Genomic DNA, 20331 nt, shown 5'->3' on the forward strand with positions numbered 1-20331 from the left:
CCTAACACGGGCCACCAGGATGCTCCTCTAGCCGAGCTCCAGGTAGGTTTTTCCAGGATCTGGGCTTTCTCCAGTCCTCCCTGAATCCCTGCTCCCCTGTGCCATCCATCAGTGTCTGGCCAGCTGCTGTCTGGAGCAGTCCCTTCCTCCACCGACTGTCGCTCCCATCCATCACCGCAGCCCCTGGGACTTCAGCCCAGCTGCAGCCATCCTGCCCCAGCACCCCCTCCTGGGGCTGGGGTTCCCGGCAGCCTCTCCACTTAATCCCAGCTCTGAACTCTGGCTCCTCCTGACAGCAGCTGAGCAGGTCACCAAGAAGATCCCCCAGCTGTTAGTAAGCGACCCCTCCCCCCAATGACATTGCAGACAGAGCTCTTTTGCAGGCATTGCCTTCAAGGGGCCTCACACTAGCCAGCCCATGGGAATTATGAGCCCGATTTTCTTAACAGCAACAAGAGCTGACATCTATTGAGCACTTACTATATCAGACCCTCTGCCAAATGTATTCCTGTTTCTGCTAATTTAGTCTTAAAACACAAAACACCCACACAGTTCGTTCTATTATTATCCTACTTTATAGGTGGGGAGACTGAGACTCAGAGAGATGTTGTGACTTGTCCTCTTGCTCATGGCTGGCAAGTGCCAGAGCTGGGATTCAAACAGCTCTGGAGCCCATGCTCCTTCCAGCCCACACGGGCATCCAGGTGGAGGTGCGTGGAAGGAAATAACGACTGAGGGGTGAGAGGGAGTCCACCTCAGAGGAGCATTCGGCGGCAGCTTTGAGAGATGAATTGGCAAGATATCTGTGGGCAGAGAAGTGATGGGGAGTGTGCTTCGCAGAGGGGAACAGCCTGAGCAAAGGCATGGAGGTGGGAGCCAGAATCAATGTCACCCTGGAAGAGTGAGAGTCAGACAGACTGAGAAACAGGCACATAGATACACATGGTGTGAGGCATGTAGGTGTGCTCCTCCATTCCTAAGCCTCTGCCTCCCCAACACCCAGAATCCTGCTCCCTCCACCATGCACGAAACCCAGCTCACTTCTTAAACCATACAGTTCAAGGTTAGAAAGAGCTCCTAGGTGCTCCCTGGCTCAGCAAGTGAATGGGCACCTCCACCCACACACGTGCACAAGCCAGAGAGGGAGGAGGCCTCCTTACCACCTCCCTCTGCCCCACCCGATGTATCCGAACCCTCAGAGTGGCAGACACTGCTGTCTGCTCCCCAATCTCTGCCCTTCCCTCCTTCCATAGTAATAGAACCTCCAATGTCTCTCTAGGATGGCCATCCTGAGTTAAGACTACATTTCCCAGCCTCCTTTGCAGCCCGGTGTGGCCAGGTGATTAAATTCTGGTAAAACGGTTGTGAGCAAAAGTGTTGTGTGCGACTTCCCAGTTGTGTCCTTAAGGGAAAGGGTGACTCTTTCTTGTCTCTAGCTTCCCTTCTCCTTTCTCGTTCCCACCAGCCAGAGTGCAGGACCTGGTCATGAGCTATTCAGACCTTAAAAACAAGAGCAATTGCTTAGAAATGGCAAAGCAACCAGGCAGCAACCCAGAAGCCTGGGTCTCTAATGCCCTGGAGCAGCTAGACCAGAACCAGAACACTTATACCAGGCCAGTATGTAAATGGGAAAATACAGTTCTTTGTTGTTTAAACCAGTTACTTTGGGTCTCTGAAGTGGCAGCCAAATCTATATCCCAACTAATATTGTGTTCACTCCTGTCACAGGGCCTTAACATATGCTGCTGCCCGAAACACTTTTTCCTAGTCTCTTCATCTACTCACCTCCCACTTTTCCTTCAGATCTCAGCAGGACCACCACCTCCTCTGGGAAGCCCTCAACGACTGCTCTGACTAGGGCAGAGCCCCTGGTTATGCACCCCCATAGCACCATGAACTCCTGTATAACATGTATCAATCACAGTCATGATTTAAAATCCCATGGGGTCCTCTCAATTTTCCTGTGAGCCTGAAAACTTAATAAAGCCTTAAGAGAAAGTTTTAAAAAATCCCATTAGGGCATGTGGGAACCCACCTCCAAAATACAAAATCACGTATGCACAGGTTTTTTGTTACTAGCATTAGCAAAGACTGGTAACAACCCAAACATCCACCAAGAGGGAATTGACTGCATGATCTGTGGATGGCCACTCAGAAGAATGCTACGCAGCTGTGGAAGGGAGCGAGGACGTTCCCAGGACAGGTGATGACGTGCAAGAACGAAATCCAAGGAGCAGGTTGTGTACGCAAAGCATGCTGTCTTCTGAACATGTGTGGGGTGTGTACATTTGCTCATATTTTCGAAAAGAAATAACGAAAAGATAAAGTACAAACTATTGAATATCGTTGCCTATGGGCGAGGGAGGCATTGAGTGAGGGGGACAGGAGTGGAAGCTAGGCTTCTCAGGGTGTATCTTGTTTTAGAGTTTTTATTTTGTAAATGCAAACGGTTTACAAAATTATAAAGCACAGACCAAAAAAAAAAAAGCAATTACTTAAAATAAAACAGAAATGAATAAACCTGACTGAATGTCAACTTGGCAACTACATTAAAAAGGATTACTGGAATTGACTTTGAAATAGCATTTTGATTGTACGTCCCTAATAGGCTTTATTCTAAGGACCACAGAACCACAAAGAAATAGAACCACAATGAAATCTTCAACTGCGCTCAGTCACTTTATAGGAAGTAATTGTTATGTTGAACCTATTAGCTTTGTAATATAGAATAAAGATGATAAGAAATTGTATTAATGTTGTTGGGAACCAGGATTTTCTGTGTAAGAAAAAAGAGACAAAAAACAAAATCAAAGAAGTTAAATGAAAACCTGTCATCTTAAATGTGAATGAGAATGATTAGTTTTTCCAGCCTTAAGCCTAGACACAGTGACAATTCAGGAACAATGAGCATCCCTCGTGTCTAGATCGTGGTCCCTAACTCCCATTTATGGCCAAAAGGAACAGGGCTCCTCTGAGAAACAGCTGATTCCAGGTAGAAAATGCGTAAGATGAACCTAGGACATGTTGTCATCCAGAAATCGAAGAACCTGTCAAAAAGACTACCAAGGTCATGTCAAAAAGATATGGGATGCAGTGTGAAGGGGCTCTGGGCTTGGTTCTAAGTACTTCACAGGTACTAACTCACCCTGAGGAAAACTATTTAACCTCATTTAACCCTCACAACAAGCCTGTTAGGAGGGTTCTATGAGTGACTATGCTTATTTTATAGATGAGAAAACTGAGTCCTAAAGAAATGAACAAAATGGCCCAAAATCGCTAGCCGAGTGAGCATTTGAATCCTTGCCATTAGCCACTTTCCAGGCTGCCTCCTCATTAATGCAGGATGTTCACCATCAAAGTAGAAAAGGAAAATGAAGAAATCAGCCTGAGACTCTGCAGCGGCCAGTCTGGGAGCATGTTTAGAACCATGGACAGCGCCCTTCCTCCGCCCCTCCCCCACCCGCATCACTTCCTCCCTTTTGTAGTTCAGCTGTGCCTATAACCAGGGCCCTGAGGCTGTGCCAGTGGGGATCAAGAAGCAACTGGGATGTGCTCGGCCCTATATCTTGATCAGCTAGAGACCAAGCTCCCATCATGCCCAGCCTCCCTGCTGACCACTCCTCACATCCTCCTGACCTACCTGAGGCCACCTATGCTCTCCTCTTCAAGACCATTACTTAAGAGCAGGAATCACCATTTAATTCCTCACAATGCCCAGCCACATGGGAATGGGCATTCCCACTGTCCAGATGGGGAAACAGAGGCTCAGAGAGGTACTGAGCTGAGTTCATGCCGCTGGGAAGTCATGGGAATGGGCATTCCCACTGTCCAGATGGGGAAACAGAGGCTCAGAGAGGTACTGAGCTGAGTTCATGCCGCTGGGAAGTAGTCGAGTCTGACATTTGTGCCCTTGTCCTGCCCCCCCATTCTTGTTGGCTCATCCTTTCTGGAAGGCTGAGCGTGGGGCGCTGGTGGCCCATGCTGAGGAGTGAGTCCCCCCATTTTGTGTGTACATCATCTCCCCAGCTGCAGCTGAGAGCTGCGGGGAGGGGTCTGCAGATATGAGGTTGAGACAAGAAGGCTGCTTTCCAGTGAGAAAGCACCCTGGACATCTCTTGTCCTGTGTGTCCACGCAGCCACTGCACCTGACCAAATCTACCTCCAGAATATTCTGGAATCTGTTCCCTCTTCACCAAAGCTAGCACCCTGGCCCAGGCCACCGTCAGCTCTCACCTGGACAGTGGAAGCCTCCCCCAGTCTCCCTGCTCCCTTCCTCACCCTTCTCAATTGGCTTTCTGCAAGAGAGAAACGGGCAGATTCCACGTATGCTCTGAAGGTGGGAATGACATACTTATGATGAAATGGACAAGGGAATGTATTTAGCTGCTGCCAACTTCAACGTGCCTCCCTTTTCTACCTAGGCCTAATTTTATTTCTTTTTGGATAACCAGTAAGGTGGAACCAGGCTCTCCACAAGGCCCAGAGGTTCGGCTAAGCCCCCAGGCCCCACCCACTGCCACTCCAGCATCTGCTGCAGGCTGTTTAAGAGGCAGTATATCAATGATTATAAGCAAGGATTTCACACTTTCTGCAATGGCTAAAAAGCAAGGGAATTAAAAAAGAGAAAATCATTATAGCTTAAGTGGACTTAAGAGATATACCAGCCAAATGCAACGTATGAACTTTGTTGTTTGATTTAAACCAAATACCCTAAAAACACATTTAGCAAACAATGGGAGAAAATGGAATTTTAGAGGATATTACAGAATCATTAACTTCTTGTAGGTGTGAAAATGGTAACTAAGTGAAAATGTGGTTATTTAAAAAAGAGTTCTTATCACTTAGAGATACATTCTGAAAAATATATTTATGGATAAAATGATATGATGATATGATTTACAATAAAATAATCCAGGGGAGGAGGGGGAGTGGGTGGGGTAAAATGAAACAAGCTCATCTAGAGCAAGTTACACCTTTCTCAAAAGATATACTTCACACGAGTGCAGCAAAAGCAGTGTGTCTGGAAACTGGGCCAGCCTGCGGTTTACTGGTGCTGATGAGAACATGGCTGGGACCTGCCCATTGGTCCACTGTGGGGTGTCATGCCTGATTATTAAACAATCATCCTCTTTATTATTGTGCATACTGGGGTCGGGGGGAGTGAGAGTTTTAGAGCTAGACTGGTTAGTTCAAACCCTGTCTCTGACATGTCTTTGCTTGTGACCTTGGCAAGTCACATGCCTACTTGTGCCTCAGTTTCCCCAGCTGCCAAATGGGGGACAGTAATGCCTGCCTAATACGGTTGTTGTCAGAGTCACAGGAGTGAACACTTAGAACAGGGCCCAGTGTGTCACCAGTACTAAAGAACTGCGGTCTGTCACTGCTGCTAGGTAACATTTGAGTCTTCTCAAGATGTTTTTTTACCTTTCATGTGTCTGAGCAGATCTGGACCCCACCCTGTGGGGAAGGCCACAGGAGGACACCCCAGTTTAAAAAACAAAACAAAACAGAACAGATTTATTGAGATATAACTCACATACTATGCAAGTCACCCATTTAAAGCGTATAATTTCTGTGGTTTTTAGTGTGTTCGTGGAGTTACGCATCCATCACCCCAATCATTTTTAGAACATTACCCCAAACAGCGTACTGCTTCAAGGAAGGGGGGTAGCGACTCTGCACCCTCTTCTGACTTTTCTTACGATGGAAGGGGAGGGCTGTGCGGGCCACCACATCCCTGTGACTGCTGTGGGGTGGGGCTGACTGGCGGGGACACCAGGGCTTCCAGACAATCATGTGGAGTACATCTTTAAAGAATGATGTCCAGGGACCTCAGCACACCTTTCTCGGGATCCATGATAACCTGCCACAATTTAATTTCCTCTTTTTTCTTTAGAGAGAAGGCGAAACAACCACTACTGATACGGCGGGTGTTAAAGTTGCTAAAAGGCCCTTCGAGGGGCATTTAGTGACCGGCCCCCGGAAGGGGGGGCCGGAAAGTGTGGAGAATGGCTCTGGGGTGTCCAGCTTAGCAGCCAGGGAGCCGGTGGCGACATTTACCAAAATGAAGGAAATGAAGGGGGGCAGGTAGGCGAGGGGCAGAGAATCTGTAGCTCCCACTTTCACAAAACTGTCATGAGGCTTGAATGAGATTTGACCTTTTGGGATGAGACTGAGCTGGGTTCAAATCTTGACTCCTGCCTTGTGAGTCACGTGGCTGCGAGTGAGTCACACTGCATCTGGGTCTCCAGATCTGTAAAAGGGGTCCGATTGTGAGGGTCCTAGGGGCTCAGGCCACACCAGTGTACCCGGCATGAGGCTTGGCACGCAGTAGGAGGCCCATGCACAGTGGCCTTCACAGAGAGGGGAATGTTAGTTCCCTTCTCTGGCTGTAGGTCTTGGGGGAATTTCAGCCCCGGGAGTACCTGTCAGGGGATGAGGAAGATAGAGACACTGGAAAGACCCTGGGAAAAGGGCTGAAACAGGGAACTGCCGTCAGGGGCTTTCTAGGCTGAAGGAGACGGGAGATTCCGGTGGGCGAGGGCATGGACTGCATCATCCCCTGCTGGAAACCCACCAGTGTCACGCTCACCATGCCATCCTGGTCCACCCCTCGGGTCCCTTCTCCCATCATCACGTCTTCCTTCCCAGCCCCCTTGCCTCTTTGTTCCCACTTCAAGCCTTTGTCCTGGCTGTCCCTCCACCTGGAATGTTCTTTCTACAACTGGCTTTTCTGCATCCCGAGAGGGTCCCACCCAGACCCCTCTCTGATGCAGCCCCCAGCCCACCCTCCCTCTTAGTCTCCGTGACATTACTCGTGAGAGCATTTATCCCTCTCTGAAATTACATTACACGACTTATTTATTCATGTATTTCCGTGTTCACACCTCCCCCTCTAGCATGTCAGCCCCATTCGGGCAGGCCTCAAACTCCTTCAAAGGACACCTGTGTCCAGAGGGAGAAGGGTCTTGGCTCCCGCGTTTTCTGTAGGGGCAGGGCCAGCACACCTTGTGTCCCTGGGCCCATGGCTCTGGCCAGGGGACTCTTGGCTGGTTGGTGGCCAGTGGATGGCCAGACACTCGGAGGCTTGCCTGACCCTGCTCCTGAGAGCAGGCTGCTCCCCGCTGGCCTGGCCCAGCTTGGGCAAGACACCAGGCCTCACCCTGCTTCCTCCCTTTCCTCTCGTAGACCCAGTCCACGGCAGGGCCTGTCACTGGCTCTTTGCTGAAAGTCCTCTGAACTTGTCCACCTCTCTCTCCCCCTGCCTCAGGCCAAGTCACTCAGGGGCTGCGGGAGCCTTCTCTCTGCTCTCCCAGCCCCTCTGACCCGTTTCCCACGAGGCAGACACAGTCTTCCCAGGGACGCCGAAACCCTTCAACGTCCACAAATTGCTCCAGCATAAAGCTCATCCACCCTGCCCGCCGCCTGACCATCCCATCTTGACCTCTGCGGCCTCTGGGGCCTCTCACAGACCCCTCTGTGTGATCTCTGACCCCTGGGCCTTTGCACATGAGATTAACCTCTGCCTGGAGAGATTTTTCTGCCTCTGCCTCTTCTTTCTTAGCTTTTAGATCAGGCCTCAAACATCACTTCTTCCAGGAAACCTTCTCAGACCCTTGGCCAGGTAGCATTCCCGCTGCTACACACTCTCACGGCACCACGTTTGCCTTTAGGGACTGTACAGGTAATTATATAACTATTTGTTTCACAGCTGTCTCCCCATAGACTGCAAATGCCCTCGGGGCGGGAACCTTCTCTTTCAGGCCTCTCCTAGCATCGCCCTTGGTACATCAAAATTTGGGGGCAGGGAAGACTCCTTTATGCGTTTGTTTTCAATAAGCTTTTATTGCTGAGAATCCACTGTTGCTGGGCTAGGAAGTTGGTGCAGACCTGATCCTGGCCCTCAGGGGTCTCAGCGTGTTGAGAAGTAGGCTGGGCTGGGTCTCGCAGAGCATGATAAAAGGGAGAACATCCGGGGCAGAGTCTTAAACAGCGAGTAGAAGTCTGCAGAGGGGCAAAGGGAACAGCCTGTGCGAAGGCCTGGAGATGGGAGAAGACACAAGGGGACAGGGAACCGCTGTGGCTAAGCTTGGCTGCGATGCAGGGAGGAAGGGGACAGAGGACACGAGGACAGAGGGCGACGCTGAGGCCCCAAGAATCTGAGCAGGAATGCAGGACCTGAGCTGCCCTCCTGCGTCAGCCACTCCCCCACTCCGGTCTCCCAGCCAGGACAGGTCAGGACCTGCTGGAGACAACTCACCTGCTCCTGCCCCTTCCCTCTGGGCCCTGGCAGCAGGGACAGGGTTCGGCAGGGCCCAGGGCTGTGTGGGTGCTTCTTCCTCAGTGTGACAGGATCCGAGAGCACCGGGAAGCACCAGCTCTGCTGGGAAATGAGTCTTATTTTCTGGCACATCCTGAGCACATGAGTGCTCAGGCTGCCCATGTACCAAGTCCATGTGCCACAGACAGAGAAACTGAGGCTCAGAAAGGTGGGGTCTTAGAGCTGGGATGGGGCAGACAGAGCTGGGCTTGAACTCATAGCCTGTGTGGCTCAGAACAATGTTCCCGGCAGTGCCTGTTACAGGTGGGGCAATCTGGTTCTAGGCAAAGGTCCCTCCCTGATCTGCACTGGGCCTGTCAGGGCTTGGAAGGATCTCAACGGCATATGCTGCCCACGCTGGCCACGTAAGGTGCCTCCAGGCCTGTGTACACTCTGCACACACGAACGCAGCTACCTCACCACAGAATCAGAGGCAGGTACTATGCCACCCCCTCAGCCCATTCCAGGGTTATGGGGTTCTCGAAACAGCAGGCACACCGCTTGAGATCTCAGCATTTACAGAGGCCCCCAAGGACGCCCTGACACAGCTCTCTGTCTCAGGATCCCCACAAACAGGAGGGAGCAGCTGGCCGAGAGCAGAGGATTCTGGGGATCGGAGGGTGGGCTGTGGTGTGGGAATGTGCCCTTTATCACTCATCTCAAACGTGAAACTGCTGGCAGATGGGTTTCATCTTGATTTCTGGCAATGCTATCCCTTCTAGAAGCTTCACCCCATCTGGAGTGAGATCCAAGGGGGCAGAGTTCTACCTGGATCCCTAGACCCCAGTACCCCATTGATGGCCTCATCCCCAAGCACAACCCCAGAGCCAGCTCTGGGGCTGCTGGCCCTGGTCTCAGTTCCTGCGTGAGTAGCCTTTCAACTCTTCCTGGTTTTGTTCTTTTTCCTGGTATTTTGTCTCAATTATTTCTTTAATATTATTATTTTACACATTTTATTATATTTACATATTTCTAAGATAGTAAACATATTTATTAAAAATTATACATTTTATTTATTATATATTAATATAATACATTATGTTAATGTATTACTATGTATTACTGTACATTAATATAACATAATAATAGTGTAAATTAGTATTTTATTATTCTGTTAACCTTGACAGTTACTCTTTGGCAGCACTGCAGTTCAGAGCTTGACCTTTCTCTAACATCAGTAGTTTTTATTTTCCAGCTGTTTATAAAAGCTGACCATGAATTTAAATTATTTTAGGGGAACAGCACCCACCTTATCGGGTGTGGGGAGTGTCAGATGAGGTGACAGCCCTGAGGACACACATGTCAGGTTCCATTATTCTAGCTCGGCAGCACCATGTCTTTATATGTTTCAAATTATTCTTTAAAATCAAGAAATCAAAAAGAATAAAGCATGTCTATGTGTGATGATGGGGAATGAGTTTCAAGATATATTTTCAAGTGAGAAAAGCAAAGAACAGAATGGCATGTATGGAAAATTACTATCTATGTTTTTTAAAGTGGGGATATAGCACTCACATAACTCCATAGCAAAAAAAACCCTGATTTTAAAATAGGCAGAGGAGGAGTGGTTCCATAGCGTAGTGGTTAGCACTTCTGCTTTACACACAGAAGGTCCTGGGTTCATTCCCCAGTGGAGCCCCAGTGGCACTAGGCCCCCTGGGTGCCCCACACCCCGGCTGTGTGCTGCGAGCATATGCGAGGAGCCGCCCCGCCTTCAGAGATCCAGCCCTTAAGGGGAGAGGGCAACATACCTAGGTCAGGGGTGGAAGTGGAAGTGGAAAGTGGGGGGAGGGGGAATTAAAAAAGTAAAATAAAATAGGCAGAGGATCTGAATACACATTTTTCCAAAGAAGACATACAGATGGCCAATAGGTACATGAAAAGTTGCTCAGTATCAATAATCTTCAACAATATGCAAATCAAAACCACCATGAGATATCACCTCACACCTACAGAATGGCTAATATTGAAAAAAAAAAAGAAAAAGAAAAAGAAACAACAAGTGTTGGCAAGGATGTAGAGCAAAGGGAACCCTTGTGCACTGTCGGTGGGACTGTAAATTAGTGCAGCCACTATGAAAAACAATATGGAGGTTCCTCGAAGAATTAAAAATGGAACTACTGTATGATTCAACAATTCCACTTCTGGGTATTTACCTGAAGGAAATGAAAACACTAACTTGAAATGGTATCTGTACCCTCCAAGTGCACTGTAGCATTATTTACAACAGTCAAGATTCGGAAGCAAACTAAGTGCCCATCAATGGATGAGTGGGTAAAGAAAATGTGGTTTGTGTGTGTGTGTGTGTGTGTTCACACACATTTATACACACATGCACATATATACATACATATATATACATATATACACATACATACACAATAGAATATTATTCAGCCATAAAAAGAAGGAAATTTTGCCATTTGCAACAACATGGATAAACATGGAGGGCATTATGCTAAGAGTAATAAGCCAGACAGAGAAAGACAAATACCATATCTCACTCGTATGTGGAATCTTAAGAAAAAAAAAAAGAAAAGAAAGAAAAGAAAACAAAAAACCAAACTCATAGATACAGAGAACAGGTTGGTGGTTACCAGAGGCGAGGGTGGGAGGTGGGTGAAATGGGCGAAGGTGGTCAAAAGGTACAAATTTCCAGTTACAGAATGAATAAGCCATGGGGATGTAGTGTACAGCATAGTGACTATAGTTAATAATACTGTGCTGTACATTTGCAAGTTGCTAAGAGAGTAGATCCTAAAGGTTTTAATCACAAGAAAAAAAATTGTAACTACATGTGGTGACAGATGTTAACTAGACTTATTGTGGTGATCATGTCCCAGTATATACAAATGTTGAATCGTGTCACACACCTTAAACTAATATAATGTTATATATCAATTATATCTCAGAAAAAAAGACTGAAGAAATGGAAATATATCTATATCTATCCATGCATCCATGCATCCATGCATCCATCCATCCATCCATCCATCTCCTGTGTTCACCACACAGGATACCTCTGGAAGGATACATGGAGGAGACAGATAACGCACCCCTAGACCCCCACCTCTCATGTTTTCCTCTCCTATGTTTTTCTCCCTAGAATGTATATGGCATACTATGCATTTCACTTCTTTATTTATTGTCCATCTCCTCCAACAGAATGGAAGTCCCGTGAGGGCAAGGACGTTTGTCTGCTGTGACTCCCGCACCTAGAACTGTGCTGTCCTACATGGTCACCGCCAGGCAGGTGTGATGACTGGGCGCTTGAAATGGGGCCAGTTGGAACGGAGATGTGATGTGAGAGTCAAACACACACTGAGTTTTGAAGACTCAGTGTGTGCTACAGACTGTATTATGTCGCCCCACAAATTCATATGTTAAAGCCTTAACCCACCTAGTTCCTCAGAATCTGACTGTATTTAGAGACAGCGCTCTTTAAAGAGCCGATTAAAGTAAAATGAGGCTGTTAGGATGGGCTCGAATCCCACAAGACTAATGCTCTTCTAAGAAGAGATGAGGATACACGGAGAGAAACCAGAAAAGACCGTGTGAGGACACAGCAAGAAGGCAGCCATCTGCAAGCCAAGGATAGAGGCCTCAGGAGAAATCAACCCTGCCAGAACTTGATCTTGGACTTCTAGCCTCCAGAACTGTGAGAAAATAAATTTCTATTGTTTAAGCCACCCAGTCTATCATATTTTGTTATGGCAGCCGTAGCAAACTAATACACTATAAAAAAAACATTATAACCTCATTAATAATTTTTATACTGATTCTATATACTGGGCTTGGATACACTGGGTTAAAGAAAACATATTATTAAAATTAATTTCACCTCTTTTTCCCTTTTTAATATAGCTCCCAGAAAATTTTAAATTTCATGTGTGGCTCTCATTTGTGTCATATTTCTACTGCACATCATAGCCTAGCATGTTGCCTGGCACATATCTATTGAATAGATAAATAAATTAAATAGTTATCTTTGGGCAGTGATTGGAGGACAGGGTGGAGGGAGACTGGCTTTTCACTATATTCCCTTTGATTTTACCATTAACAAATATCTTCTTTAAAAGAGATCTAAAATAATCTTAAAAGATGCCTCTCACTGGTATGGACATAATAGTGAGCCACCAGGTATGCTCAGATGGATGACTGTGTCAGCAAACGGCCAGAAAGCTGTGAGTCTCAGATGACAGCAACGATTCCTCTCCACACCTTAGGCTCAGGCAGGGAAGCAGGCCCCAGAGTCCCCTGGGCAAGTCCTTCCCCAAGATGAACAAAACACTGGGCCAGGTCCAAGGACAGCCTTCAGTGTCAATGACCTAAGGGCCCCGTTCCCTCCAACCCTCGGGCCTGCTGCTGGGGTTTGCTTTGTCCATCTGTAAAAGGGGCACATTAAGCTCAGACAATTTTTTTAACTTCCTATTACGGAAATGTCCAACACATACAAAAGCACAGAGAAGAGTAAAGGGGACCTTCATATACCAACTCCTCCCCTCGGCAACCATCAACTCAGCCATTTGCTCTGTTTCCCGTGCACCCCTCCCCACCCCGATGATTTTAAAGCAAATCCCCAACAGCATATCACTGCATCTGTAAATTAATGTTTCTCTAAAAAAATAAAACCTCTATCAAAATATAATCACAATACCATTATCATATCAAATAAAAGTGAACAATAACGGCTTAATATCATCCAGAATAACCTTGGGGTTTACTATTCCCCAATACCAACTTAAAAAAAAACAGTTAATAGGTTCAAATTAGGATCCACACAGGTCTACACACTGAAATCGGTTTATACGTTTCGTAAATCTCTCTCAGCATGGACTGTGGATTACTCCTGTAGGTCCTGTCTCTCCCCATCCTGCCAATATCCACCATATTTGTTATCTATTTGCTGCTTAATAGATTACCACAAAACTTAGCGGCTTAAAACAACAAATACTTATTATCTTACAGGCTGTGTGGGGCAGGAATCGGGGCGTGACTTCCTCCAGCTCAGGGTCCCCCACTGGCTGCAGTCTAGGTGGCAGTGGGGCTGCGGTCTCACCCACAGGCTAACTGGGGAAGGGGCTGCTTTATGCTCGCTCAGTGATTTTCGGTTCCTTGCTGTGGGGGCCCCTTCAACATGGCAGCTCACAACATGGCAACTTGTTTCCTCAAAGTGCGTAAAGGAGAGTGAGCAGTGGGGTCTCACACTGGAGTGTGCTCCATACTCACCTGGAGGAGCTGGTGAAACACAACTTGCTGGGCTCCACCCCCAGAGCTCCTGATTAGTAGGTTTGGGTGTGGCCTAGGACAATGCATTTCTAATGAGTTTCTCTCCCATGTGATGCTGGGGCCCACACTCGAGAATTACTGAATTATAGGGACTTCCTCCCTCATTTTTTATCTCTTCATTGCATTTTATCTGTTGATGGGTCACCCTTAAGAATTCCCAGGTGAGGACTTTGATTTCGTCCCTGGCTTCAAATAAGAGTTACTTGGCAAACTTTGAAAAGTAACATGCCTAGAGGCCCCATTCAAGACTTATTGAATCAGAAAATGGGGGGAGGGTTTCTGGAGGTACTTTTTAAAGCTCTTCATGTGATTCTCACGTGCAGCCAGGGTTCAGCACCATGGGGCTAGGAGAACAGGGTCTGGCCATGGGCAAACCCCTTTAAACAACCATGAGGACAACAACCAGTGTTTCCTAGGCATGTAATTAGCAGACCCCGCACTACACACTCCACTCGTATCTCCTTGTCTCATCTTCATAATGGCCCCGCAAGGTAGGTGCTATGATTCATTACTCCCATCTCACAGATAAGGAAACCGAGGCTCAGATAGAAGGGACCTGCCCAAGGTCAGCCGGTGTGGTGATTTTCAAATAGACCCACAAATTCTTTGACATTCTTCATTTCAAAAAGTGGAGCCCCACCTTGAGTGTGAACTGGACTTAATGGCCCACTTCTAATGGACAGAACATTGTACGAGTGATGGAGGGTATCTTATGTGACTAGGTCTCTATCTAGAATTGCTCAGGCTGGGGGAAGCCAGCTGCCATGTTGTGACACTTGTTAGAGAGGCCCTCTGAGTGAAGAACTGAGTTCTCCTACCTGCAGCTAAGTGAGTGAGCCACGAGGAAGCAGATCCTCGACTCTGGCAAGCCGTCATGTGATGTAGCTCTGGCTGGCATTTTGACTACAACTACATGAGAGACCCTGAGCCAGAACCACTCAGCATAGCTGCTCCTGATTCCTGACCCACAGATTCTATGAGAAAATACGTGTCCGCTAAGTGTTGGGGTAATTTGTTATGCAGCAGTAGATAACTAATACACCCATGAAATCGAACTCAGGTTTCAGTGATTCCAGGGGCTCCACTATTACCCCTGCCCCTCAGTCAGGGCCTTCCGGAAGGCAAAGGAGAGACATGAGTTTTGTTTGGTTTCGGGATGGGTGTTCATAAGCTCCCACCCCACCCATGGGCAGATCTGGGAGCCTTCTGCCCCCAGCCTGTGTCTCAGCCTGATCCTGGGAGGTTTCCTCTTAGTAGGACCCAGTGTCCCCACTCTTCATGGGACATGAGACTGTAGGTATTATGAACACAGGACTATCTTGATCTCTCTGCAGGTTGCTGGGGACATACATAGTAGGTATTCAATAAATAAATGCTCCATGAAAAATCACCTTAAACTAGCTTTTACGGGGGGACACGTTGGCTTATTAGAAGCCCTTTTTGCAGGTAATACAATGGGGATCCGTCTCTCCCAGGAGGCTGTAAACTTGCTGAGGGAGTCACACAATACCCAGCAAGACCTGGGAGACAATTATTGAAAGAGTGAATGTAATAACAGCAATTCCATGATTAAGATCAGCTATAGGCTACTCATGCCTCTTATATAGATTATTTCTAAATATTTTAGCAAAGTAGGGCTAGTTATTCCCACTTTACAGATAATAACATTGAGGCTCAGAGAAGGTAACTAGGAAGTGACAGAGCTGGGCTCAAACTCAGCTCAAAGCCCTTTGTCTTCATCCCTCTGTCCCCCTCAGTGGGAAGACACCAGCCCTCAGACTAGGGAAGAGAGTAGTTTGTGTTCAGGCTCAGCTGTGGACAAAAGCCACTGAGAGCTGGGCCTTGGGAATAATTCCTGCCCGATTTCAAAGCAACCCCGGGCCTGGGATGGCAGCCGTGAATAATGGATGACACTGGCGGGGGCGTTGGGGGTGGTGGTGGTGGTGGTTATTGTGGCCAGTGATTCATCTCCATGGGGGCCGGCCATGGGGCAGGATAGATGGACTTCCTCATTGGGAAGCCCAGCCTCACCCCTCCCTTCCCAGCCTCGCCCCAGCCTGCAAGTCAAAGGCAGGGGTCACAAGGAAATCAGGGCCAACCCAACTGCCTACGACTCCCCCATTTCAACCTCCAGACCCCCTCTCCTGGAGAGGCAACCTTTTCTCTCCCCAGACGAGGGACTAGATTCTAGAGGATGGAGGAAGGGAATGGAAATGGCTTCGATGTGTGGTAGTGATGGATGAGGGCTCTGCAGTTAGCGTGCCAGGGTTCAAGTCCTCTGACTCATGCTAGCTGTGTGCCCTTGGGGACTTACTCATCTCATTTGAGACTCATCTGTAAAGTGTAGAAAATATAACCTACTTCATGGAGTTGTCAGGGGTTAATGAGTTAAAAACACATGTAAAAACACATCACCTGGCAAATAGTAAGTGTTCAATAAATGCTAGTTAGTGTTCTTATGCTGTGTACCGGGTGATGCGGGAAGCAACCTGCATACCTTATCTCATGTAATCGTCATGGCAACCCAGGGCAGTACCTACTATAATTCCCATTTTACAAATGAGGAAATTGAGGCTCTCAGAGATGAAGTGTAATATCTCAGACCATCCACTGAGAATTCGAACTCAAATACAGTGAGCAATTTCCAATATGCTCATGAGTCCCAGTCAAATATCCTGTCTCATTGTCCCCAAAATACATTTGTCATCCTACAAAACTCCTAAGAGTATATGACCAATCCCTCCTCTCACATAAATCAGCTCCAGATTAAGGATTTAAATGCCAAAAACAAATAAAAATCTTTAATATCTTTAAATTAATGTTGGGCAAGATGACAGATTATGAACTTAAATGTCAAAAACAAAGCTTGAGGAAATGTAGATGACTATATTTTAGACCTTAGGGTTGAGAAAGCTTTTCAGCATCATTAGTGATCAAGGAAACGCAAATCAAGATCTCTACCAGCAACAATTTTACACTCGATTGGCAAACACTTTAAAATCTAATAATACCAAATGAAAGAGATGACATGGATCATACACGTTGCTGCTGGGAGTGTCATTAATAGAACTGTTTTGGAAAGCAACTTGCTATTATTTCCTAAGGTTGAACATTCACACGTTCTGAGTCCAAGTGATTCCACTTCTAGGTAAAACCATTCTAGAAAAACTCTTGTGTGCATGCAGCAAAAGCCACTTACCAGAACATTCACGCAGAACTTCAAATTAGACACCCAAAAGGCCATCCACAGGAGAGCAGATGGATCAGCTGTGGTGCACTGACCTGGTGGAATACGACACAACAGTTAGAACAAGTGAACTACAATATCGGTCAATCTTAGCTATATACCATTCCATGAAGAAATTAAGCCCCAGAAGACTCATACAGCTTGATACTCTTTTTTGGTTGTCTGGATTCTCTCTGCTGTGGATTAAATTGTGTCTCCAAAGAAATACACTGAAGTTCAAATCCCCAGTACCTGTGAATGTGACCTTATTTGGAAATAGGGGCTTTGCAGATGTGATTAGTTAAGTTTAGATGAGGTCATACTGGGTTAGGGTAAGCCCTAAATCCAATGACTGGTGTCCTTATAAGAAGAAGAAGTCTTAGCCATAGAAATTAGTCAAGAAAAAGAAATAAAGGGCATCCAAATTGGAAAAGAAGTAAAATTATCTCTACAGATGACAAGATCTTATATATTTAAAATTCTAAAGACTCCATCAAAAAGCTGTTAGAATAAATTCAGTAAAGTTGCAAGATACAGAATTGACATACATAAATCATTTGTTTCTATATACTAACAACAAACTATCTAAAGGAGAAATTAATAAAACAATCCCATTTACAATAGCATCAAAACCAATAAAATACTTAAGAATAAATTTAAGCAAAGAGGTGAAAGACCTGTACACTGAAAACTATAAGACACTGATGAAAGAAACTGAAGAAGACACAAATAATGGAAAGCTACCCCATTTTCTTAGATTGGAAGAATTAATATTGTGAAAATGTCAATACTACCCAAAGCAATCTACAGATTCAACGTGATCTCTATCAAAATTCCAATGTACTTTTTCACAGAAATAGAAAAAAAAAAAACTATCCTAAAATTTGTATGAAACCACAAAAGGCCCCAAATAGCAAAAGCAATTTTGAGAAAGAAGAACAAAGTTGGAGGCATGACACTTCCTGATTTCAAGCTAAATTACAATTCTATAGTCAGCAAAATAGCATGGCACTGGCGTAAAAACAGACACACAGACCAGTGGAACAGAATGAAGAGCCCAGACATAAACCCACACATATACGGTCAACAAATTTTTGACGAGGGTAACAAGAACATACCATGGAAAAAAAGATAGTCTCTTCAATAAATGGTGCTGGGAAAATTAGATATCATCATGCAAAAGAATGAAACTGGACCCCAGTCTTAGACCACTCACAAAAATTGACTCATAATGGATCAAGGATTTAAACGTAAGACCCGAAGCCATAAAACTACTAAAAGAAAACATATGGAAAAAGATCCTTGGCATTGGTCTTGGCAATGATTTCTTGGATAAGACATCAAAAACACAGGCAACAAAAGCTGAAATAAACAAGTGGGACTAGTCAAACCAAAGAGCTTCTGCACAGCAAAGGAAACAATCAATAAATTGACAAAACAACCTACGGAATGGGAGGAAATATTTACAAAGCATATATCTGATAAGGGGTTAATATCCAAAATATATAAAGAACTCACATAATACAATAGCAAAAAAAAAGCAAATAATCCAATTAAAAAATGGGCAAAAGATCTTAAAACACTTTTTTCCGAAGAAAACATTCAAATGGCCAATAGGTACATGAAAAGGTGCCCAAAATCACTAACCAAGGAAATGCAAATCAAAACCCCAATGAGATATCACCTCATACTTTTCAGATTGGCTATTATCAAAAAGACAAGAGATAAGTGTTGGTGAGGATGTAAAGAAAAGGGAACCCTTATTTGCTGTTGGTGGGAATGTAAATTGGTGGAGCCAGTATGGAAAACAGCATGGAGGTTCATCAAAGAATTAAAAATAGAAATACCATATGACCCAGAAATCTCACTTCTGGGTATGTATGTGAAAGAAATGAAATTGCTATCTTGAAGAGTTATCTGCTCTCCCATATTCATTGCAGCATGAGTCACAATAGCTAAGATATGAAAACAACCTAAAAGTCCTTTAACAAATAAAGATATATATCTACGTGTGTGTGTGTGTGTTTAATCAGACAGAGAAAGACAAATACTGTGTGGTTATCACATATATGTGGGGAAAGAGAAATAAAGGATGGAAGGAAGGGAGGAAAGGAGGGAGGAAGGGAAGAAGGAAGGAAGGAAGGAGGAGGAGGAGGGAGGAAGGAGAAGGAGGGAGGAGATAAAGAAAAAGGAAAATAATTCATAAACAAATCGAATGGTGTTCCTGGGGCTCAGAGGAGAAATAGAGATGGAGAGTCAAAGGGTGCTCAGTTCTCAGAAAGGAGGCTCAGTTCGAGATCAATAATAGCCTGGCAATGTGATGACTAATAACAGGTGGGACTAATATTCTTGGGAGGTAAATAATCTCGGGAATGCAACTATGACGATGGATATTAATTATCTTGATCTAGATAATCATTCCATAATAATCAATGCCATCTCTAATCCCATCAAGTGTCCCTCTTTCAGAACTTTAAAACAATAACTTTAGAAACTCATATGAAGACAGAGGTAGAGATTGGAGTGATGCATCTATAACCCAAGGATCGTCAAGGGCTGTTGGCAGCCACCAGAAGCCAGGAGAGAGGCATGGAACAGACCATTCTCTAGAGCTCATGGGCTTGCCAACACCTTGACTTTAGACTGACAGCCTCCAGAACTGTGAGAGAATAAATTTCTATTGTTTTAAGCCACCCAGTTTGTAGTAATTTGTTCCAGCAGCCCTAGGAAACTAATATGCCCTTTAAAAAAGTTAGTAAGAAAAAACTAAAATTAAAAATATGCCTTTAGGATATAGGTATAATTAAATTGTACAAAGAAACCAGGCAGTGATAAAGACAGGATTCAAGCTGATGGGGACCCCAGGTGGGGGATGGGATGGGGGAATCTCAGGGCTGAATGTTGGCCATTGTTAGGGTCCTAGTTTTTGTTTTGATTGATGGGGTTTACTTGGTGTGTGTTACTTGATTAAAATAACTATGAAAGTTTTAATAAAAGCGGGTCATACAAGAACCAAAGAAGAGACTACACCATGATCTAGATTATGATCTATCATTCTGTGTATCTGAAGTTCAGTAAAAAATTACTTAAAAATAAAAAAGGGATCCCTGCCCAGTGCCAGCTTATTGTCTGCCTGCTTCCACATCTGTGTTTCTCTGGTGCCAGGACAAGGCTACACCCATCCCAGTGCCTGGCATGCCCTCTCAGAGGGGCCTTCCCGACCTCCACCCCTCCGTGCTCCCACATCTCTTACCTTACTCTTTCCCTTTTTCCATAGCATGTACAATGTCTGGCAGGCCATATATTGTACTTGTTTCTGTGTTTATCGTCTGTCTTCCCCATGAATATAAACCCCATGAGAGCTGAGTTTTGCCTGTCTAGCTCATGGCTGTCTCCCTGGCACCTAACATAGAGCTTGGCATATAGTAGGTGCACAATAAAGATTGGCTAAATGAATAAATAACTGAATGGATAATTAATGGGCTCCAGTGCTCAG

At 45.6% G+C, this 20331-nt stretch overlaps 1 protein-coding gene across 1 annotated transcript in view; it reads right to left on the minus strand.

Moving 5' to 3' along the window:
• Positions 1 to 16870, minus strand: part of LITAF (lipopolysaccharide induced TNF factor) — a 91569-nt gene extending 74699 nt beyond the window's left edge. Inside the window, exon 1 of the mRNA XM_039885343.1 lies at positions 16809 to 16870. The gene's annotated coding sequence lies outside the window, so the exon portion shown is untranslated. The remainder of the gene's footprint in view (positions 1 to 16808) is intronic.
• Positions 16871 to 20331: the final 3461 nt, after the last annotated feature.

This window comes from Pteropus medius, unplaced genomic scaffold, assembly GCF_902729225.1.
Source record: "Pteropus medius unplaced genomic scaffold, Ma_sr-lr_union100, whole genome shotgun sequence".
Lineage (NCBI taxonomy): Eukaryota > Metazoa > Chordata > Mammalia > Chiroptera > Pteropodidae > Pteropus > Pteropus medius.